At 33.5% G+C, this 25529-nt stretch overlaps 1 protein-coding gene across 1 annotated transcript in view; it reads left to right on the forward strand.

Annotated features, from left to right (window-relative positions):
• Positions 1-815: 815 nt before the first annotated feature.
• LOC131667521 (ADP-ribosylation factor 1) overlaps positions 816-25529 on the forward strand; it is a 223813-nt gene continuing 199099 nt past the window's right edge. The window contains exon 1 of the mRNA XM_058940991.1: positions 816-1206. The gene's annotated coding sequence lies outside the window, so the exon portion shown is untranslated. The remainder of the gene's footprint in view (positions 1207-25529) is intronic.

Genomic DNA, 25529 nt, shown 5'->3' on the forward strand with positions numbered 1-25529 from the left:
CTAAGCATTATAAACTTGCCTTTGAACAATAAATCTTAAATCAAGCGCAAACACCTGACACTGTTTGTAGAAACCTCTTCTGAAATCCAATCCTAACAAGGTAAGAAAGTAAGTTATCCCTTTAACCAACCTCTGCTTAACTTCTGACTAAGATTCAACTTTTACCAACGCGACAGTATTTTAAATATTATTACGTCTAGCCGTAACATCTCCTCGCCTAGATATAACAGTCTTATAACGTACAGCGTTATATTTTTCATCAAACGTTTCATTAAAATTTGTTGTTTGTTTGTCAACTGATCGTCTAATCATTTTTAGAATGTCAATAAAATAACATAGGTTTGGTCTTCAGGCTTGGAATCTATTTTAGTTTTTTTTTCAGAGGTCAGTTACAATGAACGAACAAATATTAACATGAAATTTCATGCTGTTTTGGTTAGCAATTTGCTAGCGAACATAATTATGTTTATTGTGATAGAAACTAACGATAACGTTACGAATAATTTTTTTTAGTTGATTTTGTAATCGTTTTCACGACGTTTATAAAATAAAATAGGTTTAGGCATTGAGGTTGTGAATCTATTTTATTTTATATTTTTCAGAGGTCACTTAAATAATGAACAAATAATAATCAACATGAATTTTATTTTCCATTTAACGAACTATCTAACGGTTTATTTACTTTTTTTATTATATTGAAAAGATAATTATAGACGCTTGCCAGTCAGACCTTGAAACATTCACTTTTTAATTTATAAGCAATTATGGAAATATAAAATACTTTTCAGTAATCTGTATCGGCCTTAACAGTAAACTATATTGATAGTCTATAATTTCTACGCTATACCCTAGTTTTTACTCTAATTCTATTCTATTCTATACGTGGCAGAGTATTAGAATTTGGAACACTGTTTTTAGTCGCCATTTCAACAGTTAATAATAATTTAGTTAGAGTATTTATAAATTTTAAGACTTTTATCTGTATGAAAGTTATTCATTACTAATTTAAAGCTTATTGAAACTTGTGTAAATACATATACCTCTCTGTTTTCAATTATCTCGTTATATACATGTATATATATATGTATTTACATATATATACGTTTATATATACATTCACATACATATACCTACACATTTAATCTGGAAGTTCAACGAATTTGTGTTGTGTTTGATTAATCAACAACAGGTTATAACATTTGAAAGGTAATTTATAGTCCATTTTTTATACTATTTAAATTTATTAATTTTTTTAACTGAATAATGATAATGGCACTAATGGTAAAAATAATAATTATTAATTTATAGCCATTTTTAATCAATATAATTACATTTGTAGATTAAAAGTGGAACAAGTAGTTAAGAGATTAATTGTAATTTAAAGTTATTATGTATATTCATAGTTGTATGCTGTTTAGTTTTTGTCTGTAATATGGAATTTTTTTATTTTACTTTATTTAGCTGTTTAATAGTTAAGTACAATGTAATTACTAGATACATATAATATATATATTCTTATAAAAAAGTTTACTTGCATATAAAATAAATTTCATTGATATTTCTTAGATTTAAAAAGGTAAATTTACTTATATTTAATTGATAATAATAAATAGTTGTAAGAGAAAAAATAATTTTATACAAGATAGTTTAGTAATGGAGTTGGTTCATATAATAATTCATATCTGTATCAAGATAATCATTTTTAAAATGATTTAGGATATTTTATATTGAATTAGATATATTATTCTTAAATATATTTTAACCGTAGTTGTTCATCTAAAATATTACAAATCGCAACAAGCCATAATATGTGACTTATGACAATATTTTTAAGGTTATGAAAGTAGGGTATTATTCTATATTTTTTATAATTCTTTCAAAACATAGTCATATTAATTTTATTAATTACAAATATTCTTACCTGATAATTATATTTTCATATATTTGAAAAAGACTATAATTCTAATATTATTTGATTTACCAAATTACAATTATAATTCACTAATTCAATGGAGATTACTTTGTAAGTAGATGTTTAAATAGTCTGTATCTCTTAAGCTTCATTGAAAGTTTGTTAATAATATATATAGAACTAACTTTTAGAGGTCTACTGCTTCGTGCATTATAGATATATCTTAGATTAAAAAAATTATTATACAATAAATTCTCAGTCATATGGCTGTATGCTAAACAATTTTTATGATAATTTTTAATTATAATATATTTGTTGTTCACATTGCATAATATGCTAATATAGTTGAAATTGTCTAAATTTTCACTCCTAACTGATAATATTGCTCAACTGTCCGTTTTATCAAATTTCTTGTCACAAATAAATTTGCCAATAATACACCATTAACAAAGTTTGTTGTAGATGATACCATACAATGTGCTCTCTAAATTGTGCTTGAATTTGTGATAAATATAAAATAAAAGTACTTTGAGTATTTGAATGTTACAGTAAATAATTTTATCAATATCAATTTGTAATTTGTTTAATTATTTACATAGAAAGTAGCATTTTTAAATTATTTCAATTTGAAAATTACGATTTATCAAGTAATTATATTTTACAATATGATTTGAAACAATTACATCACTAATTGAATAAAATAATTAAAAAATTTTCGGTTTTTTGTGTACCCTCTTAGTTGCTCAGGGAATCCCAAAGAGATTAATCGATCTCTTCATTTGTAGTATATACTATCGTTATCACAAACTATTTCACTTGAATAAAAATATATATAGCATTATAGTGCACGTAAATAAGTACCGCAAATAAGTATACGTGTTCACTATTGTAAGGTCATAGTCAAGATTCAAAATCAATGATAAATTTTATAAGTAATATAATTAACTTTTTATGATTTTAGTAACATAGGCCGATATTTTAAAATGGAAAAACCTAAAAACGTGATAGTATATTTTCGTAAGTTTTAAAAGCTTTGAATCGGAGTCTGGCTTTAGAATTGATCCATGATCTGAGATTCTTGAGATATCCTAACCTAAAAGTGCAAAAATTGCAATATTTTGAGATATTTTGTTACGTTTGAGGTATAACACCGTGAATAAATTTGTTTTTTTCTAAAAACAAATAGAGTTATGACCAAACAGCATTCTTATCCATTAAAACCCATTTTTAGAGATATTAGATCAAATTACCTTGGATCAAATTTATCTTTTTTTTCATCATATTGTTTGAAGTTAAGTACTTTAATGTTTGAATTCCAATTGCGTTAACCCAACCCCTGAATCCTGTAATCCGTGACCAAATAAACTCCGGTTCTTGAACCCCAATTGTCTTAACTCTTAACTCATGTAATCTACAACCATATAATCCCAGATCCCTGTTGCGAAATTGTTTAACCGAATACTTAAAATCAATTTAATGATATCTCGATGAAAAATAGATATCTGTAATTCAAAAATGAGATTTTAAGAGCAAGAGTTTTGCTTTGTGACGAATTCACTGGATTTTGGAAAACTAAATTTATTCACAGTGTTAAATAACCTCGAACATAGTCTATAAATCGTAAATTTTGCACTTATAGGGTAAGATATTTCAAGAACCTTAGCTAATGTGTAGTTCTATTAGTCCAGTCGAATTAACCTTCGAGGTGGATGTGAGAGCGACATCCTTATTTTTTCTTTAGATAGGGGCCAAAATATAGTAGTAATGGGATGGAACAAACTCCGCCGCGAATTTCCTAGTGGGTTTAGCAACATAAATGTTTATAGCTAAAATACTCGAAAATAGGGGATTTTTTGGACACATTGAGTGATTTAACTCGTTAACTATCAATTAAACGGCATATATGCACAGGAACAAAGTTGTAGAACGCACAATTTACTATCGAATACCGTGGTTCAAAGTTGAAAAATTCAATTTTCCGCGTCGGCAGCATTAGAATACATAAATAAAAAAGCTGAAAAACATGCCTCTTTTGCACAACAAATTGCAATTGACAGTATTAATGTATCTTATTCGTGAACAATTCTCTGGAAACTTTAATCTTTTACAAATTGATTGCAGTAAACCCGATCTCGATACCTGTTTTAGTTGCTAAGTTATTGTAATGTTAATTAAGATAATGCAAATAAGCTACACCCACTTTGAAGTCATGTAAAGTCAGACAAAAATTTTTTACGTATGCCACGATTTTTTTACATAATTTGCAAGCTTTAAACTACGACGTCTCATAATTTTGTATATATTTTTTTATTTTTAACATACTTTTAGAATTTTTTGAAAAAAAAGGCGATTTTGACCTTAATAACAAATTGAATATTTCTACGAATTTTCATGATAATTGAAATCTGAGAAAACCTACTTAAAGTACTCAGAAAAATCTATCTTTTCATGCTTCAAACGTTGAATTTTGTACATTCAAACTAGAGTTATTAAATTGCAAAGTCAGCTGCCTTTGCAAGGATATTGAGCAACAATATCGCGAAAAAAAATACCGACTTTTAGGTTATTCCAAGATCTTTCCTTGCAAGTTCATTAAAATACGTCATCTTTTATTGTTGAAGCGTTATTAATTGACAAAATAGAGTCGGCGCGCGTGAAAACGGCGCTTCAGCGGGAAAGTTGGTGGGGAGGGGATGACTCAGCGCGCTCCGAACGCAAATGAAAAAGTCGAATCGTCGAGTTCAAATTCGCTGCGCGCTCTTTACCTTTACTTAACTTTGCTTCTAATCGTCCAATTCTGATGATTTTTTTTTAAACGACATAGCAAATTGCGAGGAACATTAATATGAAACTACTGTTACTCTATTTTCATTCATTAACGCGCTAAGATTGTCACTATAATTTAATGATGTTTCCAATCTTTAACAATGATATTAGTTTGTTACATAAATTGATGATATGTGAATATTCTATAATGTCGAGGTCAAGGCTTGCTCATCTCACACAATCACGCCGAAATAGTGATTTTTAGTGCAAATACTGTTGAAATCTAATTGAATTTTGCATGGTGTACAGTAGTTCATAATGTGATAAAACATTAACTACCAAGTTATGTCATTATAAAATTAATAACTAAGAAGTAATGCGAAGTTACTATTATTAGTTTCAAATATCAACTCAAGACAGCATTCAAGAGCTGTGTTTCGTTAGGGAGAAAAATGCCGTGTTAGTTTGCCAGGTGCAACGGATTATAGAATTTTATGGGGCTATAGCATTGAGAGTATACCTACGTAGTATAGTCTCTATGGGCCTTGCCAGATGTTCGCCTACAGAAGGTCATTCGAGTTTCGGCTTTTGGGAGAGACAGTGGTCTTCGAGAAATTTCTCTCCGAGTTGTTCCGAATACGACGCCACTATATAGCGACGGCGTCCTAAATTTAGTTTCAAATCATTCTGAAGTTTTGGCTGTATCAATTATTATACGGTTTTGATTCTACGTGAATGGTAAGTACATAATCTTTTACTGTCTTTTCAAAATGAGTATATAAATTGTTATAAATTGAATCCGAGCCGGAATTTTCGAAATAAATTTATATATATAAAAAATTTTTGGAGCTGATCGCTGAACTAACGTTATATTCCATTAAATTACCATTAAAAAATATTTTTCTACGCAGCCTTTATATTGTAGATAATTTGTATGGTTTGTAAAATTTCGTTGTATGGCAGTTAGACTACCCAAGCCAAGCTAAGCCAAGCCAAAATAGCGAAAATTGAGCGGGAAAGACTTGTTATATAGTGTATGCGTCTACCTGAACCAAACGCACCACAGGTGGCCTGTGAATACTATAAGTAATGCAAAAGTTTTCTCCTATCTTCCCCACGTGTTTAAAATGGTAGTTGATCAGTTAATAATATTTATAAATCAACTATTACTTGCTGACATTCAATCGATGTTTTCATTATGTAAAAATATATCGTTTGTTATCAAAATTTTAATAATTTATAAAAATATTGTTGAACAAAATTTGCATTTTAATGTAACAATTCATATTATTTAACAAGAAAAAATTTCTTTTGATTTTTTTGTGAAACTTTATAATTAAACTTTATAATACAATGGAATTTGAGTTGAATTAAAATATTGTTATAATTGCTGCATAATAAATATTCTTTAATGTCAATGCACTACATCGTTTACATCAGTAATAATATTAATATACATTTTTTATCAATTCAGTGTTTTTGTTACAGTTACTGATACAATGGCTGACAGCCTAGAAATTTGTCTTCTGTGCGACAAGCTTCTTACAGAAGCTGGCCAAATTTATGGAATCAAAGAAAGATCATTGCAGAGTGTTATTAATGCAAGCAAACAACGGGGAGATGAGAAATACAAGAAGATGCACCGACAAAAAATCATCAACGTTCACAAAAATTGTTCCAAAAGCTACACAAACCAATCGAAAATTGAAGCATATGTACGTCAGAAGGAAAAGAAAAAACGGGATGCCGAAGCTCCACGTGCCACCCGCTCGACACACACGGTATCGTTCAACTTTCGAGAACTTTGTTTTTTTTGCGGAGAAGATGCGTCCGATGAGTTTATCGAGAGTCAAAACATGCTTACTGTAAGCAAACGAATAATAGTTCGACTAGTACAAACTGAAAAATCACGAAAATCAATTTTAGAAAGATGTGGTGTATTGAAAAATAAAAAATCTATAGAGGTACTGTCACGTATTGAAGGGATAGAAAATTTAATTGAAGTCGGTGCTAGGTATCATAATGATTGTAAATTAGCCTTTCTTCATGTTACTGCGAACGATTCTTCTGTAGAATCAACGAACACTTCGCGAGCTGCACAATTTATTGCCACACATATAGAGAGAAACAAAGAAGAATGCCAGTTTAGTATTAAAGCCATATTAGAAAAATATCCTGGTGATAGAGAGGTAGAGATAAAGTACTTAAAACAGCATTTGGAAAATTTATTTGAAGATAAGATTTTAATTCACCAATCCAAAGACGGGCCTATTTTAACTTATTTTGACGCAGGCGCAAAAATTTTGACTGAAAGTTGGTATAAAAAAAAAAAACATGATGAAAATATCGATATATTCTTGAAGATATCCGAAAAAAACTTTATGATACGTCTACATACCCAGCACCAGCAAATTTTGTTGATCAAGTTCGCAATGATGTGCCTCATTCTCTTAAATTAATTTTAGAAGAAATTATAATAAAAAATAAGAGCAAGCCACAGGAATTGGAGACGTTGATTACGACTTTAGCTCACATTATTATTTCTGCGACACGTCCAAGATCATTTTTATCGCCGATTTTGATTGGTTTAGGCGCGATGTTCGAGAAGCTGTACGGCTCCAAGGAGCTTGTTCAAACGTTGAATGCTGCCGGGCTTTGTGCCTCGTATGACGAAGTTAGATTATTTGAAGCTTCATTGTTAGCTCATTCGGAATCTGTAGAATATAAAGAGATGTACAATGATGCGTATATTCAGATGGTGTTTGACAACGCCGATCATGACGTGAGGACCATTGATGGTCGCAATACTTTCCACGTAGAAGGCGGCATAGAAATTCTCACACCTGGCCATGTTGTTCCCGCGGGTGAGCGCGTAACTCGATTAAAAAAGTTGCCAAAATCATGCGTTCAAGGACAATTCGGAAAAGTAGCTTTGCATCATTTTCAAGATAAGGCTAATGCTAAAAAAGCAATGAACAATGTTGAAGTTATTGATTTGGACAAGTTTCGCAGAATAAAATTTAGTATTGAGTTACGTAAAACTGATTTCTTTTGGCTACTAGGCAAGATAAAATATCCGAAAGATTATAGAGGGTGGAATGGCTTCATGGAAAAAATAACTGAGCAAAAGCATTACGCGAGAAGTAAAGTACAATTTTTACCGTTTATCAACAATCCTCCTGGCGATTATGATACATTATATACCGCTCTTCGAATGGCCGATGAGAAACGTCAACTGTTAGGTCAAGCGGATATTTTTGTTACTTTCGATGAACCACAATATCGTAAAGCTCGGTATATTTTGCAAGCTTGTAGGGAGAAGGGTGAACTCTTACACGTGCATCTTAGATTAGGAGGTCTGCATACATTGTTTTCATTTTTAAAATCTATAGACTTTATAATGGATGGTAGTGGCCTCCGTGATCTCTGCTGTTTAATTTATGCTGAAAACTCTGTCGACAAAATTATATCTGGCGTCGCGTACAGTCGTTCTGTACGGTTTCATGAGTTAGCCCATTTAGCTTTGGGGGAAAAAATTAATTCTACTTTGGTTTATACAGAAAATGAAGATGAATTATTAAATAAAATTTTGGCCGATTTAGATGATGCACTAGAAAATTGTGAAGGGGAAGCTTTTACTAAATTGCATGAGAAATTTGTAAATCACGTTGAAACTTTGAAAAATAGAGGGCCAACTGCAGAACTATGGATTTTGTATTACAATATGGTAACATTGATTAAACAATTTATTGAAGCAGAAAGATCTGGAAATTGGGAGTTGCATTTAGATACGCTGCGCAAAATGTTGCCATTTTTCCACGCGACGGGACATTTTAGGTATGCCGAATCGGCACAAATTTATTTACAGGACATGTACGAGATGAAAGGCAAAATGAGTGCAAGCGAGTACGAAAAGTTTGTGACTGAAGGTTATTTCACCATTAGAAGGTCAGACAAATACTTTTGTGGGATATGGTCGGACATGTCAATTCAACAGATTTTAATGCGTGCTATGAAGACGAGAGGCGGTTTAACGCGCGGAAGGGGTGTCACCGAAGCAGTACTTGCTCGCTGGATATTAAATATGCCGTTTCTCGCTGCGCTCACTGATGCCATGCAAGGGTTTTTTAAAGTTTCTTTCGCTTCATCTGAGCAGCATATCGATGCTCGTCCGAGTAGAATTGAACGGGACTTTTTCGATTTAAATAAATTAATTCAATTTCTTGAAACTTACGATCCATTCCCAGAGTCAGAAAATATTTGTTGTATAACTTCAGGTGTAGAGGGCAACGAGAAAGTAAATGTACATAAGTCTAACGAAATAGGCATTCAATTGATGAAAAATATTGTAGGGGGTGCGTTTGGTAAATTGAAATTCAAACGAGCAAATCGTGTTGTATCGTTTCAAAGTGCCAACACGGTCAAAGTCAATGGTGAAGATGTAGTGATTGATTCAAATCTTATTTTTCAAAGAATTAGTGAAGGTATGGAGAACAAACCAGAGTTGGCAAGTTACTTTGAGTACGAACTAGCTCCGTTTCCATCTTCTATTTTTTAAAACGGTTTATTGCGTAAAACAGAAAAACACAAACTTTACGAATCGTTTATATCATTGAATGACGAAGATATACCAGGCGATCGCGTTAACGTTATTGACGGAGGACTATTGATCCATAAAGTAATCTGGCCGAAAAATGCAACGTACGATGAAATTATAAATCAATATATAAAATTCGTGCAACGTTATGGAAAAAATAGCTACATAATTTTCGATGGATATCCGGAAGAAAAAAATAAATCAACAAAAAGTGTCCAGCGTGAACGCAGACATTCGCAATTTTCTACAACTATAAATTTTGAATTACAGATGCGGGCAACAATAGCACAAGAAAAGTTTTTTTCTAATGAAAATAACAAGCGTAGATTTATTCAAAAGCGAGAAATTATGTGAAGCGGGTTATCAAACTAAACAGGCTTATGAGGACGCGGATACGTTGATCGTTAAAACAGCAATCGATATAACCACTGACGTTAAACCAGCTGTTATAGTGGCTGAAGACGTGGATTTAATTGTCATTTTATCTTTACTTAATCACGGAAATAAAAAAGTATATCTGTTAAAACCGAGCAAAGGCGAAACCCCAGAGAAATGGTATGATTCAAATTCTTTCGCAAACGATAAATTAAAATATTTGTTAGGTTTCATACATGCTTTTAGCGGGTGCGACACTACCTCTGCTTTTTATAACCAGGGTAAAAAAAAATTATTAAATTATTAAGTGATGACACAGGTTTATATAATAATGCAATAGTATTTAATAATAAAGAATCTAGCAAGGAAGATTTACAAAAAGCAGGTTTGCCTATAATATCAGCGATGTATTCTAAACAGTTCGGGAAATTAAGATTAAATGAATTAAGATATAGATTGTTCAAACAAAAAAAAAAGCCAGTAAAATTATGTATCCTCCCACCTACAGAACAGGCAGCAATTCAACATTTATATCGCGTTTTTTATCAAGTTCAGCAATGGTTTGGCAATGAGCTTGATCCTTCAGATTGGAGATGGTACGCGAATGAGGGAAAGTTAAAGCCAACGTATGGCCCAACTGAATTATTGCCACAAAACTTTTTGAAAGATATTAGTTGTCATTGTAAGAAAGGGTGCAATAAAAGATGTACGTGTGTGAAGCACGGTTTGAAATGTTCAGATTACTGCGGAGGTTGTCACGGTCAAACCTGCAGTAATATCCACACTGCCGAAGACATGGATTTACATGACGGTGACGAAGACGTAGACTCACTTGACCAACATGACTTTTACCTGACCAATAATAGCGCGGATAATGAGGATGATAATATTGATATGGACTATAGCGGGGATGAGAGTGAGGACGAAGACGATAATTTGAATAGATCCAATCAAATGCTAGCGAGCGAGGATACAGACGATTCCGATACTGGCTTATTAGATCCCAAGCCAGCGAAAGTGAATTAAAATTTTTTGTGTAGTGCGCAATTACCTGATTTTTATTTACGTAGTTATGTAAGATTATTTGTAAGATTGTTTCATTGTAAAACTCGAGCGTATATTGTAAATAAATTGTAAATGTATTGTATACATTGTACAGATATTCTGTATATATATTGTAAATAAATTGTGTGATATAAAAAAATTATATATTTTCAAAAATTGACAATAAAATGAATTACAATTCACGAACTACTGTACACCATGCAAAATTTAATTAGATTTCAATAGTATTTGCACTAAAAATCACTATTTGGGCGTGATTGTGTGAGATGAGCAAGCCTTGACCTCGACATTATAGAATATTCACATATCATCAATTTATGTAACAAACTAATATCTTTGTTAAAGATTGGAAACATCATTAAATTATAGTGACAATCTTAGCGCGTTAATGAATGAAAATAGAGTAACAGTAGTTTCATATTAATGTTCCTCGCGATTTGCTATGTCGTTTTAAAAAAAAAATCATCAAAATTGGACGATTAGAAGCAAAGTTAAGTAAAGGTAAAGAGCACGCAGCGAATTTGAACTCGACAATTCGACCTTTTCATTTGCATTCAGAGCGCGCTGAGTCATCCCCTCCCCACCAACTTTCCCGCTGAAGCGCCGTTTTCACGCGCGCCGACTCTATTTTGTCAATTAATAACGCTTCAACAATAAAAGATGACGTATTTTATTGAACTTGCAAGGAAAGATCTTGGAATAACCTACAAGTCGGTATTTTTTTTTTCGCGATATTGTTTCTCAATATCCTTGTAAAGGCAGCTTACTTTGCAATTTAATAACTCTAGTTTGAATGTACAAAATTCAACGTTTGAAGCATGAAAAGATAGATTTTTCTGAGTACTTTAAGTAGGTTTTCTCAGATTTCAATTATCATGAAAATTCGCAGAAATATTCAATTTGTTATTAAGGTCAAAATCGTCTTTTTTTTCAAAAAATTCTAAAAGTATGTTAAAAATAAAAAAATATATACAAAATTATAAGACATCGTAGTTTAAAGCTTGCAAATTATGTAAAAAAATCGTGGCATACGTAAAAAATTTTTGTCTGACTTTACATGACTTCAAAGTGGGTGTAGCTTATTTGCATTATCTTAATTAACATTACAATAACTTAGCAACTAAAACATGTATCGAGATCGGGTTTACTGCAATCAATTTGTAAAAGATTAAAGTTTCCAGAGAATTGTTCACGAATAAGATACATTAATACTGTCAATTGCAATTTGTTGTGCAAAAGAGGCATGTTTTTCAGCTTTTTTATTTATGTATTCTAATGCTGCCGACGCGGAAAATTGAATTTTTCAACTTTGAACCACGGTATTCGATAGTAAATTGTGCGTTCTACAACTTTGTTTCTGTCCATATATGCCGTTTAATTGATAGTTAACGAGTTAAATCACTCAATGTGTCCAAAAAATCACCTATTTTCGAGTATTTTAGCTATAAACATTTATGTTGCAAAACCTACTAGGAAATTCGCGGCGGAGTTTTTTCCATCCCATTACTACTATATTTTGGCCCCTATCTGAAGAAAAAATAAGGATGTCGCTCTCACATCCATAATTGGACACTTTGAGGCCTAATTCGACTGGACTATATGTATTTTTTATTAATTATACAAAGTAAATAATTAATTTAATAAATTTATATATAAATTACAAGCTTATCTAATCTAATCTATTCTAAAAACATACATGTTATCTAAAAAATGTCGCAACAAATCATGTTAACCTTTTTCCTGGCTGAAGAGTTGCAGCTATGGTACAGACAAACGAAATTCACTTTACAGGGTGCAGACCGTCGCTGAATCCGAATCCGGTGTTAGATTGTTATAATTCACGATGGCGAATTCAATATGTTAGATAATGAATCTAAAAATCCAAGATTTTGAAAAATAAAAAATATTACCATATTCTATGTAGAAAGCGGCATCAAAACTGTTTCTAGGAATTTTTTGATTAGTCACATAATTTTTGAGTAAAAAATTTTTGAAGTTTCAGGGTTATTGTAGGAGGATTATCGGAGCCGTAACTTCATTAGTTTCAGCAAAATTTGCTTACTTTATCATCTTTACTACCATGTTTCATTGAAATTACGTATATAAACCAGATACGCTAACTCCCAATCAATATTTTCACTTTTTTGAGCTAGTTACCCAAATAGATGTATTTCCATTTTTGAGTAATGGCTACGTGAATGAATATTTTTCACTTCAGTGATGGGAACCTAATGTTCTCCCAGTTTTTAGTGATGGCTACACATCGTGTTCTTAGTGACGATCACTTGATCACAACTCAATTGATCAAAGAATCAAAACTTAAAGAGAAGAATCAATTTACTTCTAGGTTACAAAAATAATTAAAATTAGAGATAGTGATTAAGTTTAGTTAGCTGAAATGTCACGTCGAGCTTGAACAACGATGAAGAAACGAAACTTGATAAATTGATTATTTTTGAATGTTTTTCTTGTAAACTATATGACTATTCGAAAAATTTCTTGACACAGTTTCTTTTTGCTTTTCTATGTAGAATACGATAGTATTTTCAATTTGTCAAAATATTGGTTTTAGATGCGTCATCTACCATATTGGGTCCGCTATCTTCAATTTTGAAAATCTAACCACGAATTAAATTCAGTGGAATCCAAATTCCCCTCATATATAGACGTTAGCTATTAAAGTTCAATAGTTTACTTAGATCTAGTAAGAGATGAAAACGTAGGTCTGCGTAAGTATCAAATATATAGGAAGTTTTTTATTAAAAACTATGCGACTGATCAAAAAATCATTAGAGACAATTTCTATTTGCTTTTCTACATAGAGTACGATAGTATTTTTTATTTTTTTAAATCTTGAATTTTTCGTTTTGCCATCAGCCATATTGGATGCGCCATCTTGAATTTTGAAAATCTAACATTGGATTCGGATTCACTGACAGTCGGGAGCCTTTAAAATGAATTTAGTTTGGCTTCACTGTAGCTGCAACTATTCGATCAGGTAAAAGCGTTAAATCGTATAGGCCAATCAAATAACGAAATCCCCATCTTCAACCGATAAGCCAAAATGTTTAGAGGCTTTACTTTACAAGATTTTCTCTGTTAAGAAAGGATTATAGAAAACGGAGATATAAAGGCATCACTAGTGTAACGGCGGCTCGACATAACAAGAGACCAGGAAAAAACAGGCCACACACTTAGCTCGTAAATTAGGATTATAAATCGCGTACAGCTGAGAAAAGAAAATTTTCTTCGTGAACGACAGTTTTCGTCTCGCGCATCTCACAATTTTTGGATGTTTGGAAATGTACCACAATAATCAGAGCGAGTTTACAACCGCGCCATCCGGAATATTCAGATTGCGAACATCTCAGGAAAATAGAGAGCTGCAGCGCACATGTGCATCCTATCCGTAATACCATTATTTTATTATAATTAATTTATTCTCAATTTTATTAATTTCGTTTAAATTAAAGGAAGCATATTTGCTTGCAGATCTCTCAAAAATATGCGAGACTTGTCTGTTTCAAGTAGTATTCAAGTAATTAACAAGGACTATTTTGATTAATAGTTTTTGTTTATTGCTCGAATAGCTTTAATTTATATATAAATATAAATATAGAAATATGTATAATATAAATATATAATAAATAATATAAATATATATATAAATATATATATAAATATATATAATATAAATATATATATATTATAAATATAGAAAAGGATCTCCGTGTGTGTGGGAAAATAAATACAAAAAGTAAGTAAAAGAATTTAAATAAAAAACTAAAACTCTAATTTCTTTCATTTAATTTTTCTCTAATTTTCGGTTCATTTCTTTCCTCATTCCTTTCTTTCGTAGTTTCGCGTACGTTTTTTTTAATTTTAGATAGTTACACTCGATTGCCAAGCGTGTGGTCGAGTGCATATTAGATAGGCTCCCTGTTACGTTATTTTATTGCCAAGAGTGTGGTAAAATAACGCGAAGCATAACTATATTGCCAAGCGTGTGGTATAGTAAAGCTTCAATCCTCCGTCGCCGAAAAGAGAATTTCCCGCGATAGTGGCAATGCACGTCCCGGTTATTGTCCTAAAGGATAGACCAAAAAGTGCACCTGAGAAATGTTTCGTCAACTGACGTTACACTAGTATTCCAGTCACTTTGTCCGAAAAAAAAAAAAAAAATAGAAAGAATCTCCAAACAGCACGATTTTTTTTTTGCTTTCGGCGCGGAAAGATGAGTACGTAATGCAAAAAATAGTTTCGGACGTTGAGAGGTGGCGGAACATTGTGCATTTACGAACTTAATGAAAAAAACGGTACTTTTTTCAGTTATTTATTTATATCGTTTATTCTAATTATCCCACCGAGATAAACTAGACGGCATTAGATTCCTGATGAAATTCTGCATAAGGATCAATATGTCGCAAAATCAAATTTTTTTTAATGACAACATCTAGCGTTATTTCTAAGATTGTAAAAAAAACCTTTATATACTCGTTAATTAATTCATTATAATTTATCAAGAATTTTGGAATCAATACATCTTTAAAAATGAATAATACGGATTTGGTACGGTTTAATAAAAGTTAATTGTTCACGGGTTCGGATTAGAGCGCGACAAAATTTCACTTTTGGAGTGTTCTATTGCCGTCCTGGCCGGATTTCGGGAAAAAACCAATTGCAATATATGTAGAACAATTATATCGAACGATAACAAAAAATCTAGAATTTTTCGATCAATAGTTTTTATGAAAAAGCCGAGAAATTGAAATAGCTTAGTTGCAAAATAGCATTTGATAATGAAGCAATAATGATATTGAAATTAAACAAAAACTATACCATTGTTAACGAAAAAAACTTATAATTTAAAAAAAAAACAATTTTTCTATATGCATTAGAAGCCGAGATACTATTGTTTTAGTTTTTAATAGATAACTCGTTTTATTATTAACTTTTTTGAAAAATAATTGCAGCTTGCTGTTTTAGGAGTTTTTAGTTATAGGAGGTGTATTCAAAAAGTAAGGTGAATTTTTATTTTTATGAAAAATATTTATTTATTCATCAATATTTATGTTGTCCTCTTCAAAGTTATCCCCCTCAGATATAATACACTTTTGCCAATGTTTTTTCCAATCCTCGAAGCATTTCTGGTAAGCAATTTTTGGTACAGCCTTGAGTTCTTCTAGCGACTTTTTGTTTATCTCCTCAATCGTTCCAAACTCCCGTCCTTTCATGGATTTCTTGAGTTTTGGGAACAGGAAAAAGTCGTAGGGGGCCATATCCGGTAAATATTGTGCCTGAGGCATGATTGCGGTTTTGTTTTTGGCCAAAAAATTCGACATAAGCAATGATGAGTGAGCAGGTGCATTATCGTGATGCAAAATCCATGAATTGTTTTCCCACAATTCCGGACGTTTTTTTCGTATTGCTTCTTGCAAACGGTGCATAACTTCAAGGTAATACTCTTTATTGACCGTACGACCTTGTGGTAAGAACTCTTGATGTACTACGCCAAGATAATGAAAGAAAACAGTGAGCAAAATCTTGATATTTTATCGAACTTATCGTGCTTTTTTCGGACTTGGCTCTTCTGGAGACTTCCATTGGGACAATTGGGCTTTAGTTTCGACGTCACAACCATAAACCCATGATTCGTAACCAGTTATGACCTTTTTAAGCATATCAGGGTCATCATTGATGTCGTTTACCAGCTCTTGAGCGATACTCTTCGACGGTCCTTTTGTTCAAAATTAAGCAGTTTCGGAATAAATTTTGCTGCTACACGTTTCATGCCTAAAACTTCGGAAAAAATTGCATGCCACGAGCCAAGAGAGATGCCGACGTCTTCAGCCACTTTTCTAATAGTGATTCGACAATTTTTTAACACCATTTGTATCAATTCTTCAACATTTTCATCAGTTATTGAAGTGCTGGGGCATCCAGAACGAGGATCGTCGTTAGTGTCTTCTCGGTCATCTTGAAAGAGCTTATACTATTTGTAAACAATTTTTTGACTTAAAGTAGAATCACCGTATGCCACTGTTAACATTTCAAGTATTTTGAAGCACTTAATTCCGTTTCTTACACAAAATTTTATGCAAATTCTTTGATCCATTGTTTTCGAGAGCAGAAAATCGCCGAGCACAAACAACACGTCTAACGTTTCTGTTTCGCAAGAAAAAGTAAACATTCAAACTGGCTGAAACTATGAGCAAATGTGAAGAATATGTATACCAATATTATAAAAAAAAATATCGATCATCGAATCTACGCAGCCTGCCCAATTTAAAAATACACCTTATTTTTTGAACACATCTCGTATGCTACTTTTTTTTTAACATTGCAGTATGTAAGATTCAATGTGCAAAAGCAGTTTTAACAACGAGTGCGCGCCGCGCGTGCCCCGTTATAATGGTAGTGGGGGTTAGGGGAAGGTGCCTCTTTTTACGGCTTCGCGGATGCGGGTGGCGTTACTTACATAATTCCTTTACATCGCATCTAAGCATCATAGAAAAATATTTTTTTTTATTTTTAATGTTTTTTTATCTACTTTTCAAATTTATTATCATATTTTTTATATATTGTCTTTGTAGCGAAACTTGCACTATCAAACGCAGTATCAATGTATAAATACATTTTTTGGTTTTTAATAGGCGTACTTTTGTACTCGTAGTTCATGTATAATTTTTTAAACAACACTTATTTCTAAACGATTTTTTTTCACCTTTATTAACAGATTTTATAAATATGCAGTAAAATAAAATAAAATAGTTATATATTACACTTCTATTAGCTAAAAGTATAGTCATGACTCTCGAACTGTAGCCAAATAATTCAATAAACCCCTATAAAAACGGCGGATTGTTTCATAGCATACTTCTATTATTGGGATAAATAATTGAGACCAAGATTTTGGTAATGAATTACATAGGTCACCATGGTTTCGTTATAGACTAGGTAATAGCCATTTCCAATAGAATTACTTCATGACGTAAGATTTTTGAGTAATCCTAACCTAAAATTGCGAAAAACTCGATTATTTGCCATATTTGAGCATAGATAACATCGCCATTTTTTATTTTCAAATCTGAAATAACCACCAGAAAGGGCTACTTTCTAGTTTTTCATGTCACTATTTATACGTATAATTATCATTTTTTAAACCGGAGATATCGTTGGTGAAAAGAACTAAATTATAGGTTTCGCAATGACCGATATATGAACGGAAAAATTGACAGGACGTGTAAATTCCTTTGATTAGTCTTTGTTGAACTAGGCATTATATTAACAAAAAATGTTAAATAGCTGGTAGCGCTCGGTTTATAAAACCTCAATAAGCTCAAATAACCTCAAATACAATAACATCAAGCCCACGACAAGTAGGGAGCGTTTGATAGCTGAAATAGCTGAAAACTATTATCACACAATTACAGTATTATTAAATTATATATAGTTTCATTATATTACTAAATTATAAATGAATAAGCATTAACAAATTAAACAACATACACAGTATTGTGCTAATATTCTATTTCAACGAATTCTTGGTTTCTTTCTTCTAGGAATATTATTTTTTATGTCGCTATTACATAATTAGGGTCCGATTTGTCGAATGCGGGATTATATTCCAGACCATCATTATGAAATTGTTCTTCCGAAGAGAAAATGTTTACATAAGCCGAATTAAATTGATTTTCAAGTACGTTAATGTCATCTTCTTCATTATTACTAACGACATTGATATCCTGGCTATTGGAACAATTTTTTCCTTCGCAAGAACGACACAACACATTGCAAAATGTCTATATTATCTTGTTTCGATTACGCATCAGCAGCTTCTACATGTTGTTCACTACAGGTGTTGAAAGAGATTTCTGTTAATGTAAATAATTGTTCCGACAATGCAAAGAAAGAAGGCATACTGTTCAATCATTTTGCGATTACGTTGTTATCCATTCCACGTCCATGAAACAAACCGCCAACTGAATGCATACATTTCATGAGTGTTTGCTTTATGATTATATCTGTCTATATACCAGGTCTAAATACATTCGAATGTCTAACAGTAAAATATCCTTCATTGATAAATTTTTTAATTTCGGAATGATCAATATCCAGGCATAAAATATCTTACACGATTTGGTGTATAAAAAATGACCGCTACTATGAAAAAATGGCAACATTTTTTTATAACTTGGATATACAATTTCCAATTTCCTGTTCTCTTTGCCTCAATGAACTGATTCATCAGTGATACGGATTGAAAATAATGATAAAATGTGAGCTCGTACTGCTCTACAATAAAAACTACCACTCAACATGCTGTCAGTTGAGCCCATAGCATAAGCGACAGCAAACAATTCTTTTAATCTATTACTTTCCATGATTTATCCTATTGCATCAAGATAGGACAACAGCAAGTGAAACTCACCTAAACGAATATTTTAATATTACTAAATTTTTCTACACAGCACTCTAATATGTCTCTGGCTTTCTAATATAATGGTTGGAATCGAAAGTTATGAAGTAATATTCCTGTTTCAAATTTCTTGCTCTATTCACAGCATCACTAATAGCAGTATATATGGTGTCATATTCATTTCCTGGTGAATTAGAGAAAAGTGAACTAATTTTTTTTTATTTATTGCAAGATTCTTATTTTGTAAACTTTTCCATTCAGCTGTTCCACCCTTTTTCTTCTTTTGAGTTTATACTCTTTCCACACAACTATAAAAAATCTATGGAAAGTATATCGTTATCTAAATTATTTATCAGCTCGATTATTTCAACGTTAGTTATGATTATTCCTCTGAGCTCTTGACTGTTATGGTTTCTATGAAAATGGATGACAGGAGTACTCGAAAAATGATTTTTAAGTCTTTTTCAGAAATTGGCACTTTTCTTACGATAGGGCTATCTTCTTTAATCTAACATTACGGCGTAATAATTTGAATACCTCCCTTCATCACGAGGAACGTTCGATGACTATTTATAGTTTTTACGTCTTAATCAGTATTACGGTACACCCATTGCCCGAAAGAAGCCAGTATATTTGCATTTGTTGCATGCGTAGCTAATGAATTTTCAAAAATTATAGATTATTTGTAAAATATACAAAATCCTAGTTTGTTTGAAATATTTATTAAATCCTTTGAGGCGTACCTCTTGTTCAATACAAATGCGAGACAAACTTGTAATGATAATAAAAATTTTCTTAATCTTACTGCACCCATCAACGCGTACGCAATTGAAAGTTAACAGAATCGTAATTAGTCGATTTTTTTTGTACTTTTTTATTAATCAATTTACAAAATGTTTGATTTTGGTGATATGTCATTTACCGCTTCTTTAAGAAAGGATGGCCTAGAAGGATAACAACTTTAATAAAATATTTAAAACCTGTATTCTTCTAATAAAATATTTATTACTTTATCTACAATTTGAATTTTTTTCTGTTCAGGGTCGCTATTTTTATATTCATACCAATAATTAGCTAACATTTTTCGTCCGGTATCTAACACAGATTATGTAATTATTATTTTTTGCACCACTAAATTGCTTTCAATTTCTTAACTATATATTGACTGGTAGATAGATCATCATCAAAATCTTTTAAAATTTCGTTCGATAAAAATTGAGAATCCTTTTGACGGTCTTCTAAGTATGATTGTATATAATTTATAACTGGCTCAATTTTGTATTTTCGCTTTACCATAATAGAAGGAGTAGACCTGAAAAATTCTTGTGATGATACCTCGGTGTTTGCTGGTTTGAATTTACGGATAATAACAAATTGTTAATATGTCGATATTTGCTGCTATCGTTTGTATTTATTTCTTGTAAGTGTTCTATTATTCTCTTAATACTATTTTCATTAGAAATCTTACTAATATCGCGATTAGCTTATGACTTTTTTCTTATTATCAGACGCATCGGTTAAACAATAAAAACAATATTCATTAAACGTAAAATTTGCAAGTTCTATGTCAGTTTTATTAGACGATTATACAGATTCTTGTTGCTTATCTACGATGGTGCTGAGAGTTCGATGATGAATATAATTATTGTGACAGTCAATGTGTACCTGATTTGCATTGCGAAATTGAAGAATGCTGAAATTATCTTGGAATCTACTCCAATTCAGCAGTATTGTTCGACACGTACTAGTGATTTCAAGTGGTTGACTCAATATATATCCTTCTCACAAATGCAGTATTTCTCAAATTCTATCACAAATTCTTCCACTTTCTTTGACGTTGATGGCTCCATGTTATAAGAACTATAAATAAAAAAATAAATAAATATGTTATTATAATTATATAATAAGCTACCTTTTCATTATTAATATTCTCTCACTTTTAATTAATGTATGATTGTGAAGAGACAGACTATAGAAAATTTAATTAGCTACCTCCGTGGCTGAACCTTGAGCACTTGAAGAAAAGCTTGGTCGTTGATCTACCTTTTTGAATTTTTTTTCTATCTGAATTTAATTGGTAGCATACTGATAGTTATGTTATTTGAATTATAATTGAGTAATGACATACCGTACACTGTAATAAATATATAATAATAATAAATATAGTACTTTATATATACTAGTAAATTATGAAATATAGTTCAAACAACGTCATTTTTTTGGAATGGTTCTGTATGTTTTGTTCATTTAGAGAAATATTTCTCATGAAAATGGTGAAATAATAGTTAGTCTACGAACAATAAAAAAAAGTATCTGTAACTATGTATCTCGCACACAATTACACAACCGCTGGATTCATCTCTGTTCTTCGGTATCCATGTAGGCGTACCAAAACCTGTCGCTTTACGGTGGGATATGTACGAAGGACGTACCGTCAGCTCGCTCTCGAAAATAAGGTCTGAACCCGCGTGTGCATACATATTATGCCTTCCGCGATCACGTGGTCGTATCTGCCGTGTCTCTCGTTCGCCTTCCTCTCCCCTCTTCTCTTCACTCTCCCTGTGAGAAGGCACGTGAAATTAAATATAAGAAATTAATAGAAAGGGACAGAAAGAGACATAACGAGATATTTTTCACTTGGTATAGTATGTTATTAGACTAAAAAAATTAGCGAAATATGTCATTTGAATTTTAATAATTTTTTTCTCGAAAACTATTCAGTTTAGTTAAAATTTAAATAAAATAAAAATATCTTAGAATCCATCAAAGAATACCCTTAAATTCTTTCTTAGTTCAATAAATTTTCTAAATTTATCAAATTTTTGTCATTTTTGAAAAATAAAATTCATTTAAAAAAATTCTGAAATAATTGGAGGGTGTTCTTTGACCAATTTTTAAGATATGTTCGTTCTTAGATAATTTCTTCTTAACTCAATAGATTTCGAAAAAGAAATAGCTAATATTTTCATAGAATTTTCAGAATCCATTCACCACATAATAAAAAGGAGCGATCCAATAATTATATAAAAATTTACTGTTAATTATAAAGTAGCGTGATCGTTTCTGATCATGATTGTAGCATAAATTCAGTTCGTTAACATACCAAAAATATGTTAAAAGTACATTTTTTCGAAAATGTTTACTTTTTTCATGATTAAATCGGACATATCTTTATTCTTCGGTGTTTGATCAAATTTTAAGCTCGTATTCTAAAAGAATATTAAATTGTATATTAAAATAGTGGTATTGCAATTTTTTTTATTAGTCTAATAACATACAAAATAAATCCGTTAAAAATTTTCGTCGTTTGGACGTTAATGGGCTAATATAGTTTAATTTATAATTTTTTATATAGTTATAAAACTGCTGAATTAAATCATTAAAAAACCTCTACCAAACACTTTGTGTTTATATTTAGTACCCTCGAAGGTCTCTTCGACGACGCATCTCCGGTCTATCTGTAACATCCAAAACAAAAAATCTCGGATGAAACTCCCTACGCGAAGAAAAATCCTAATATACGCCGCATCTCACCAAGTTATACGTTCCCTCGCGATTCTTTGCGGGAACGTCCTGGCCCTCGTCGGTTACCGTTCGGGTTTATCGGCCCAACCGTCCTTTGCACGACGGGCACGGTCTTTCGAGGCCTACCTCTCCCTCTTGTTCCCTTCATGGGAGAGTTGATGTCTCTTACTGGACCGGTGACCGTCTCTGGGACCTTTCGAGGTCGACCTCGACCTTTCTTTGTTGGGGCAGATACCGGTAAATGCGACATCTCGGTGGGATCCTTATCTACGGCCGTGGGGACTGCTAAATCGATCCGCTCGCTTGGTAAATCCTCTCCCGGATTTTCGCACGCATTCGCGGAATCGTTCGCCTCCTCCGACGGCTGGATATTTTGCGGCCCGCGAGGATCGATGACTTCCTCGCTTTCCTCATCCTCACCCGGACCGTAGTACGGTTTAAGGTCTTTGGCATGGAAGAGCTTGGGTAGGATCTCCAGCTGATTGCCTAGTCTGTACGTGTTGGAACCACAAACCTCTTCAATCACGTACGGACCAGCATATTTTGGCGCCAATTTGGCTAAATGCCTTGGGCAGCCAAAGAGAGAATCCTGTTCCTCTTCCAAATCCAATCTCCGACCTTAAACTCGGGTTGCCGTCTCCTCCGGTCATAATAAGCCGCCTGACGCGCAGCTTCCTCCTTTGACTTGGAGTTGGCCCTCTCCCATAAATTAGGGAGCTTCTCCATATGTTCAGCCCAATCTACCACAGCTTGACCCTCCGAACATTCAAGAGCCTGCTGATCTTGGGTTCTTCTGAACGTCAAAGGAGGTACCGGCTGACGTCCAAACATGAGCATCGCAGGACTATATCCTGTGACGCTATGAGTTGCCGAGTTCAACGCGAAGTTGAACTCTGAAAGGTGTTCATCCCAGCTCTTATGATCATGGCTTACGTAAGACGTGATCATGGTCTTGAGTGTCCTGTTTACTCGCTCTGTGGTATTCGCTTGAGGATGATACACGGGAGTCAAAGCGCGCTGGATGCCGTTCATCTGCAGGTATGAATCGACCTCCTGATTCTTAAATTCGGTTCCATTATCCGACAAGAATACCTCTGGCGCACCAAACCTAGTGACGATCCTCTCGTGTAATTCCCTTGCGATTGTCTTCCCATTGGCCTTGCGTATCGCAACACACTCTACCCAGCGAGTAAACAAGTCTATAAAGACTAAGATATACTCAAAACCTCGAGAGCTTTTGGGAAATGGACCAGTGATATCACCGGCCACCACCTGCCAGGGTCGTGATACTTGTCTACGACCCATCAGCCCGCAAGGTGCTCTTTGTTCCACCTTGCATTGCTGACACACCGGGCAACTCTTTACGTACTCCCTGACCTGATCATACATCTTAGGCCAGTAGTACAAGCGCCTAGCCCTGGAGAACGTACGCTCTCGTCCTTGATGTCCTGCTGTAGGAGCATCATGGACCTCCTGGAGTACGTGGTGCCTTTTCTCCCTAGGCACCGCAAGCTTCCACGCTTCATTGTTGTCGATGGACCCTTCACCGTCCTCATCAGGCTGATAATGATACAGCCTCCCTCCCACTACCTTCCAAGTAGGGTGAGAGTTTGGGTCTTGTCATACTTCCTGGTATTGTTGCAAATACCAGGCGTCAGTGGTCTCCGGTCGACTATTTATGGGACTCACTTCAATCCCCTCCTCCTCATAGGCCCTAGACAATGCGTCAGGCACCACATTGAGATTCCCCTTCGATATTCAATATCGAAGACATTGCCTTGCAATGCTAGCGCCCATCGCGCTAGTCTTCCCGTGGGATTTCTCATATTGTGGAGCCATTTCAGGCAACTATGATCAGTGATTACCCTGAAGTGGTGCCCTTCAATGTACGGCCAGAACTTACCAATAGCCCATACCACTGCCAAGCACTCTTTTTCGGAGACCGTATAATTTCTCTCAGCGCTGTTGAGTGATCGGCTGGCGTATTCTATCACACGCTCTTCTCCATCGACATCTTGCGTGAGGACTGCCCCGATCCCACTGTCACTGGCATCAGTTTACAGTATAAATTGACCGTTAGGATCGGGAGATTGCAGTATTGGGGTGGAAGTCATCGCCTCCTGCAACCTCGTAAAAGCTCGCTCTTGCTCCTCCTCCCAAGAGAAACGTACATTCTTCTTTGTCAGGCGGTTTATAGGTTCAGCGATCATGGCAAAGTCGGGTATAAAACGTCTATACCACGAGGTCATTCCCATGAATCGCTACACCTGTTTGACAGTCCGGGGTGTTGGATATTCTAATATCGGTCGTATCTTCTCTGGATCTGGTCTTACTCCGTCCTGGTTTACAAGAACTCCCAAGTACCTAACTTCCGTCTTGCAGAAGTGACTTTTGGCTTTGTTGATGGTTAGTCCCGCACCTAGAATTCTCTTCAATACCATTTCTAGGTGCCGCTTATGCTCCTCAAAGGACGACGAAACCACAATTACGTCGTCAAGGTAAGCAAAAGCGAATGGATCCATATCCGGGCTTATCACCTTGTCCATCAACCTCTGGAATGTCGCTCCTGCGTATGACAGTCCGATGGGCATTCTCTTGAATTGAAAGTGCCCTAATCCAGGTACTGTAAACGCTGATATCGGACGCGATTCTTCCTTTAGGGGAATTTGATGGTACGCACTGCTCAAGTCCAGAGTAGATATGAACTTTGCATCCCTTATCCGTCTTAGGATGTCGTTCATATATGGTAAAGGGTAGGCATCAGGGTTGGTAATCGCATTTACCTTTTGGTAATTAACGAAAAACCTATATTTTCCATCAGCCTTCTTTACCATTACTATTGGAGTTGACCATCCGCTGGTCGCTGGTTC

This window comes from Phymastichus coffea, unplaced genomic scaffold, assembly GCF_024137745.1.
Source record: "Phymastichus coffea isolate CEN01 unplaced genomic scaffold, Cenicafe_Pcof_1.1 PCOF00005, whole genome shotgun sequence".
NCBI classification, from domain to species: domain Eukaryota; kingdom Metazoa; phylum Arthropoda; class Insecta; order Hymenoptera; family Eulophidae; genus Phymastichus; species Phymastichus coffea.